Here is a 7,934-nt window from a genome sequence, read left to right as displayed (position 1 = left end):
CTGAAAGTAATGCCCAGTCTTCCTGAATCCTCCTTAATAGCAGAACCTTGGTGATTTTGTTGGCTCATATGAATGCTTGTCATGGATATGTTAACAATTTAATGTTTGACATTGCTTCCTCTGCCACAAAGACAATATTCTGGTGACACATGTCTAGACCCAGCACAGGCTGTAGGCCCAGGAGCGACTCAAAGGAGTTTTTCCCTCTTTCTTATGGTTCAAAGCTGACCCTGGTGGTGGCCAGAGCAGTAATGCTTGTTTGATGCTGTTCATGGCTCATCTGCTTCTCGGAACCCACCCGTTGAGTTTGTGGTAACCAGCAGACAGGCCAATGACTGAATGGTGCTTTTCATTTCATCCTTTAGAGGGATGAAACAGTTATTTCCGTCTGATGAGCATTCGGTAGAATTTTTGAAGTGAGATTTTACGAAGTCAAAGGGGACTTTACACAGATCTCGACCTGCTTTGAAACCTAGAGGTGGCCCTTTGATTTGTGCGTGTCCTTGCCCTCTGGACAACTTAATATTTCAAGTAATCGAATATCAACTTCCCTGCCAGCCCACCTGCCTTCTGCCCCGCTTGTGTAACAGTCCCGTTTTGTTGAGTTGCTGCTATTGCAACTGCCAGTGCAGCCCACACCAAATCACAACCCAAGATACTCAGATAGGAAGACTCCTTCCTCTCCCAGTACTTTACCAAAGGAAACCCCACCAGGACCCACCTTCTCACCGGGGGCCACGTGTTGGCAGTGGAATCAGCCTGTGCAGGCTGGGGATCTCAGGCTGATCAGTAGGGGCCAGCTTTGGAGCCAGCCAAGCTGAATCCCACACTCCAGGTCTGTGCTCAAGAGATCAGATGGTGTATTTCCACATGGGCCTCTCTGGTATGCGCAATAGGGAAGCTCCTGGGGTCTGGTTATGTGGAAGATTCTTAGTGGATGTTCCGCCTGGTTAGCTGGTTCTCTTCAGAGAATATAAAGTGAATGCCTTTAGGGGTAGCTCTGAAAGAGAAACCCAACAACTTCATTCCTAGCCATGAAAGTAGCACGATCATATTGTACTGTATTGTTATTTTAAAATGATTATTTGCCATGTCATGAGTAGGTAGATGTTTTGCCACAAATATGAATGTGTTTGTTGTTTCCTGACTTTAAGCAATGAAGATTGAGACAATAAATAGCACTCAGAGAATGAAGCACTGATGTTACATCAGCACTCTTGGGTACATTCTGGGACTGTAGGCTGAGGCTTCCAGCCTCAGAAACCACGGAGTTTAATGAATGAACTCACCCACACGTAGTAGTGTTGTTACTTGAAACTTCTACAAAATACCAAGCAAACAGGAGAAAAGTGGTTTGTTTTCATTTTTAAGTGCAAATTACTTTTCTTCTGCACTTTTTTTTTTCTTCTTGGTTTCTTGGAACAGGCTACAAATGCCCAGGTCCCCCTATTGGAGGCTGAAAGGGGAAGAGCTTTGCCATTCCTCCATCCCTAAAGATGGCAAGCTATTCTTTCTGTTGCATGGAACCACTCGACAAACCTGGGCAGAAAAATGGGTACTTGGCAAACTGTAGGAGATATTTAGACAGTCCCAGCAACTATGCCAGATCAAAGTGATGTTCCCAATTCCAGCCACCTGTAGGGATGGCAAGGTGGCATCTTTTCACAGTGTTGCCACTGCAGAGAGGTATCACATTCCCAGCTGTACCTCTGAGGGTAAATGAGCAACTGACCCCCTGAACTCACTATTCTGCTCACATTGCCAGATTCTGGGAAACCAGGAAACACAGGATGCCGGGCTTAGGATGGGGAGAGCTGTTGAGTCCAGATGGGGAATTAGGAGGTGAAAGAACGATCTAAACAGGTGATGGGTGGGGTGTGAGAAGGGGGTGACCCACTCAACTGCAATCAGTTTTTCCTTTTTTACAATGTTATTTTATACAAGACTAAAGCCTGCAGTCTACAGAGCGCCTATGCTGTGGGAGGAGATATTTGTTCTGGCCAACTTACTAAAGGAGCATAGATGTTCTTGGCACGGGGTGGTGAAATCTTTGCTTCATTAATCTTACTGCTCCATCCCAAGAATCCCTGAAGTTTTAAACAATTTCTGTAAGAAGCATTCTTCCAGTAATAATGTAAAACCAAAAAACCAACCAAGCAACGGCAAAAATGCAAAGCAGAGAAATATGTGGACGGTCCCCAGTGGAGATCAGCTTGAAGGAGGGGGCAGATCTTTCTTCTACTTTCCCTCCCATCACCCATTGGGTGGTCGTCTGCTCAGCTTGTTTCTTCTTTATGAACTCTGTGGCTAGGCTCCTGGACTGATCCCTCTGTGCAGCCATGTGGCTTTAAGGCGTTTCCTTAAAGGGGGCTTGTCCCGATACTCCATAGGGTCGGGAATGAGCCTATTATCAAGACTCTAAAAATAAGTCTTAGACATGAAGAGCACTGTATTATTGGACAGTGAATGATAAGGCCACCTTACATTTAGCAAAGCTTTATATTTTTCCAATGCACATTAGTATTCACCTCATTTGTTCATAAATAGCTCTGAAGTTTATTGCAGGGCCGGTATTATTCTAATTTCAGAGAGAAGGAAATAGACATGAAAACTATATAAACTGTCTGCCATGGTTATCCAATAGGGACTGGCAAAGCAAGAACTTTCCATCTGATCAGCAGACATTGTATTTTCTTTCTAAGACACCCTGCTATACTCTCCCAGAGAAAGACTTTCATTTCTAGCATGATTTTGAATTTGGCAGCACCTTGAGATAAAGTAAAAAGTGCAATAAAATATGCATAGCCAGAAGAAAAATCACACTGAATAGACACCATTCAATCAACTGGTCCGTTTAACAATTAACAAACATGCAATTACATGCCCCATTCTTTTTACATGCAAGACCCCACTCTTTAAAGTGGTCCAGAAATTTTGGATAGTTTTCTGTTGTTCTAAGGAGGATATCTAGCTGGTCTGGTTGTTTCTCCCCCTGCATAGCTATGGGAAGGATGTTGAGGTTGAGACACATCTGGTTCTTGTCACATTGTCCACCAGATAAACAAGAAGAGATCTGTGAAGGAAAAATTCAAAACCTGAACGCACGAGTGGTGATGAATTGCTCTCGGCCTTCAGGGAGCACACTGGAAATGGCAGAGTTGCATTTTTCTTCCCCATGGAGTGAGAGTCTCTGTATTTTTAGGAAAGAAATCAGCATGGGATGCCGGAGGTTTGGTGGTCAGGAGTGCTCATGATGGAAATTTCTCCAGCCTGGGGTATAATGAAGGGGAGATGAAGATCTGCAGGAGGGGAGTCTATTTGCATGCCACCTAAAGAAAATCTCTTAAGCTGGCTTCCTGATTCTTCCGCAGAGGTATCAGCCTCTCCTTCGCAGCTGCGGAAGGAAGTTCTTTAATTAGGCAGTGGCCAAAGATTCTGTTCAACAGCTTCCCGGAGTGGAATACAATAATCTAGTTGTATGCAATGACGCAATTAGAAAGTGGTCCGGATTTGGGTGGTAATGGAAGGGGAATGGCAAAGTGGGGCAGATGGCTCTGGAGGAAACTTGGGAAAGTAAAAACAAACTGGAAGAAAAGGAAAAAAGGATAATGATTTCCTTTGCCTCAGCCAGGCAAGCAGAGGGTATGATGACCAGGAAGATTAACAACATCTCAATTATTAATGAAGCGAACCAACTGTAATGCTCATTCAAATAAGAAGCATATTGTAAAGCTACTGAGATCTAAACCAAGTTATTATTATCCTTACTGTATTCCATTGCTTGTATCAAAATCTACTTTTTTTCTAGTAGGAAACTATGCATTCCCTATCAGTCCCTTTGATTATCAGGAATGTATAAGAATTATGATAAAATAGGCCAATATGCTATTTGGTACCATTTGTATGTATTTTAAATGCATAACCTAGGTAAAATAAGAATAGTTTCTATGTGTAAAGAAGCAAGTTTTACAGTATGCAGACTACAGTGGATGTATTTTAGGCTATATACATATTTAGCTCTTTTTGGTAAATAGGGTGTACAAACTATATGCCTCTTAATTCAATATATTCGGTAAGCCTATGAATAAAAAGTGGTTCATGCCTAATATGGTTTTGATCTCTGGTCTGCTTAATATGAACATGGCCACTTGAGTCACAGATTTGCAGGGACACCCATGGGCCACTGAGGGACAGCAGTATCTTTGTAGCTCACTCTCTGTTTAGATGGAAGGTAACCACCACAAGGGTCTTTTGCTTCTTCTACTTGGAAACTAAAAAATCACCCAAAAGTCACTAAAAATTCACTGAAGAGCTTTGTGGTTACACTCTGCCTGATCTGTGGAATTATAATCCTGACAGATTGACAAAGAACTCTAGGAATCTTTGGATATCTTCCAATTCTACAAGGTAAGGAGGAAGTGAGATTGCAAGACTTCATTGATTGGGTTGAACCATCATGAACTCTTGAGGACAGAGCTTTTGTCTTGTTCTCTGCATGTCTGGGAGCTAACCTGGCCCACAGTAGGCATGCAGTGTTTGCCAGGTATATCTTCATCTAAGACCCATCTGGTTTAGTTGGACAAATGAAGGCTCAGAAACCAAATCACATATGACTGTGTACTTACTGTGTGTCAGGTACTTCCATATGCTATCGGGCTTTTGAAAATCTTCAAGAACAGAGTTCTCGCCCTCAAGAGACTTAAAATCTAGTTAAGAGGGAAAATAGTAAGTGCATGATGCTATAGTCAACAATAGAAGGTTTAGGTAAAATTTTGCATCACAGTCCGAGCACGGTGGCTCAAACCTGTGATCCCAGCAATTTGATAAGCCAAGGTGGGAGGACCGCTTGAGCCCAGGAGTTGGAGACCAGCTTGGGCCACAAAGTGAGACTCCGTTTCTACAAAAAATAAAACATAGCTGGGTGTGGTGGCATGCACCTCTAGTCCCAGCTACTCAGGAGGCTGAGGCAGGAGGATCCCTTGAGCCCAGGAGTTTGAGGCTGCAGTGAGCTCTGATCATGTCACTGCACTCCAGCCTGGGTGTCAGAGTGAGACTCCCATCTCTTAAAAAAAAAAATGTTCTACATCACAAAACAGTGTGTGACTAATTGTGCAATGAATGAAGCAGTTAGATGCAATAACCAAAGATCTCATCACCTTGTCTCTATTCCACTGGTTTGAAGCAGGTCACAGTTTGTATCCTCAAAGAGAGGAGATTATACAAGAATATGACTCCGGGGTGTGAGAAGTCACCTTAAGGTCTGTCCACCACAGGCGTCAACCAAACAGTATGAATGCCTACCTGCTCAGAATAGATACTAACCATAAGCAACCATCCACCTGGACCCAAGGCATTCCAGTGGAATATGAGTGTGAATACAGATAATAAATTCATATGAGGAAAGGTTATGTCAGGTCAGGAGAAGTACCCTTTTAATCACTTTGGAGAGAATGGCTTGGTTTCTTTTCATTGTTGTTTTACCATTAAATCATTGTTTTGTGTTTGTGGAGAAATACAGAAAAGAACTAAATTTTTTCAAATCTGCAAGTCAGAAACTCATTAAAGCAGAGACTAATCCTAATATCTCAGTGCATTTCATCTTGGAACTAAAGTGCTCTATATAAATTGCCCAGAGCCAACCATGTACCCATTAGCAAGGCAAGTACACTTATTTTCTCTGCGTCTCAGAGAGTAAATTGAGGGCTGAGAAGAAACACTTTCCTAACTAGGGTCTAATTGGCACAAATGATTTTTTTTTTCCGACAAATTGGTAGCAAAGCTGAGATGGAAGGCTTTGGACAAACCTTACCCCCTTGGCCTCTGTTCCAGGCAGCCTCTTGCGGAATGTGAGTTTCTCCCACTCCTGCCTTTAGCCAGACAGCAAACCAAAGCAACGCAGGGGAAAAGAGGCCGGCAGTCATGGAAAGTCTACCCCAGAATCTCCAGAACCTGCTGGAATCTCTATGTGGGCCCCAAAGAGTGTGCTCCTGCACGTACCTCTGGGTGTCTACCCCAGAAATCCACACAAAGAGATAAAATCCAGCTAAATTTTCTTCCTCTTCCAGGAAACAATTGTTATGGAAGGAGAAATAAGTCTACATCTCTGTGCCTTACTTCACACCATCCATCACCCGCAGAAATGATGCAGGGTCCTGATGAGCACCTCCAGTTTTGGAGCTAAGAGATTTGAGGTGGTGTGGCCAGCCCATCAGTTCTGTTATCTCCCTGTTTGCTTCCAAGGTGGTGTGGGCTGCAGAGCCTATGGAAGTAGGGTTGGGACCTCAGAGGAAGTGACACTTTTGATGCTTGTCCCGGGCCCCGGCTCAACTCTCTGCTCACCGTGGTGTGACTCTCTCCTCGTCTCCTGCTTTTGTTTCTCTTAACCTGTCAAAGAATTCTGGACACATTGTCACTTACAAATATTTTTATTTCTAGTTTACATCATTTTCCTGCCTCTTTGGATTATAGCGTCTTGGCTTATAAATCATATGGAAATCCAAATAAACTTTTTGCTTGAGTCTTTCTCACTAATTTTGACTACCTACTATGTGAACAGTGCTGTATACAAAGGTCTTAAGAAAGATACAAAAGCGTTCAAGAATCTTTTAAAATAGCGCTTTCTTGCCAGTTTGCATAGGGTGGGAATTCACAGGGAGTGTGAATGTAACCTGAATAAATAATATGACCCATGTGATGCAGTCTCCCCACAGTGTAATACTTAATGAAACAGCCTCCAAACCAAATAGTCATACCATTAATTCTGATCTTTACGGTGCCCCTGAAAGAAGAGGAAAGCCTGTTCATAACCATCCAAATGCTGCCTCTGAAATCAAGTCTCCCACAAGCCTCTTGCTCTTTCACTGCCCATTTCAGTGCCAATCTCTTTTCCCCACTCTTCCACAAAGCTCACCTTTACATCACCATTTCATCCACTGGCCAGCTCTCTTCCACATTTATCCATATCAGTTTTCCTGGGCAGACAATAGAGAGAAAGGAGCTCTAAATGTTCCAACATTCATGTATTTTATTCTTGCTATTATAAATTCAATAGGTTTTAATATTCTTCTGCTCTGCTTCTGTCTTTCTGCACCATGTGACCTGCAGTGGTTTTGAAATATACTTGCAAATTATTTGCCCCTCCCTTCAAGAGGTGGAGCCTGGTTTCCCTCCCCCGGAGTATGAGCTTGCTTAGGGACTTGCTTCTAAGGAGTAGAATGTGGCAAAAGTGTTGGTGTATGACGTCCCAGAATAGGTCTTGGACTGCTCACTTGGAGGGAGGCCAGCCACCATGCTGTGAACATACTCAAGCAGCCTGTTGAGAGGCCCACGTGGGAGACATTGAGTTCTTCTGCCAACAGTCTGCACCATGGGAGTGAACCAACTTGGAGGTGGACCTGTCGGCCCCAGTCAAGCCTTCAGATGATCACAGACCTGGCCAATGTCTTGACTGCAACTTCCTGAGAAACTTATACCACTCCTGGATTCCTGATCCATAGAAACTACGTGAGACAATAAGCATTTATTGTTTTAAGCTGCTGTGTTTTGGAGAAATTTTTTTGCAGTAATGAATAACTAACACACCATCATTTTTATTGGCTTATAGGAATGAGGTTGCTGCCAAACGGGTCTATTAATTTAAGAAAGAACCAGCACGTCCACATACCACACTATGACGTGTCACCACACACACATACACACTGTTTAAGAGAGAGACGTCATTTCCACAACACACATACTGTTTAAGGGAGAGAAGTCATTTCCACAAATAATTTGTGCACCCAGGTGAGTAAACACTTGTATTGAAATTAAAAAGAAGAAACGATCAATTTAGCTAAAAAATCAAGGGAGATTTCTTGAAGGCATTTCAGCAGAGTCTTGACTGGGAATTGAATGTTGAAGAGGAATGTAGTCACCTTAACTTCCTTAACCATGGC

Source organism: Pongo pygmaeus, chromosome 3 (genome assembly GCF_028885625.2).
Source record: "Pongo pygmaeus isolate AG05252 chromosome 3, NHGRI_mPonPyg2-v2.0_pri, whole genome shotgun sequence".
Classification (NCBI taxonomy): domain Eukaryota; kingdom Metazoa; phylum Chordata; class Mammalia; order Primates; family Hominidae; genus Pongo; species Pongo pygmaeus.
Note: the sequence above shows the minus strand (reverse complement) of the source record.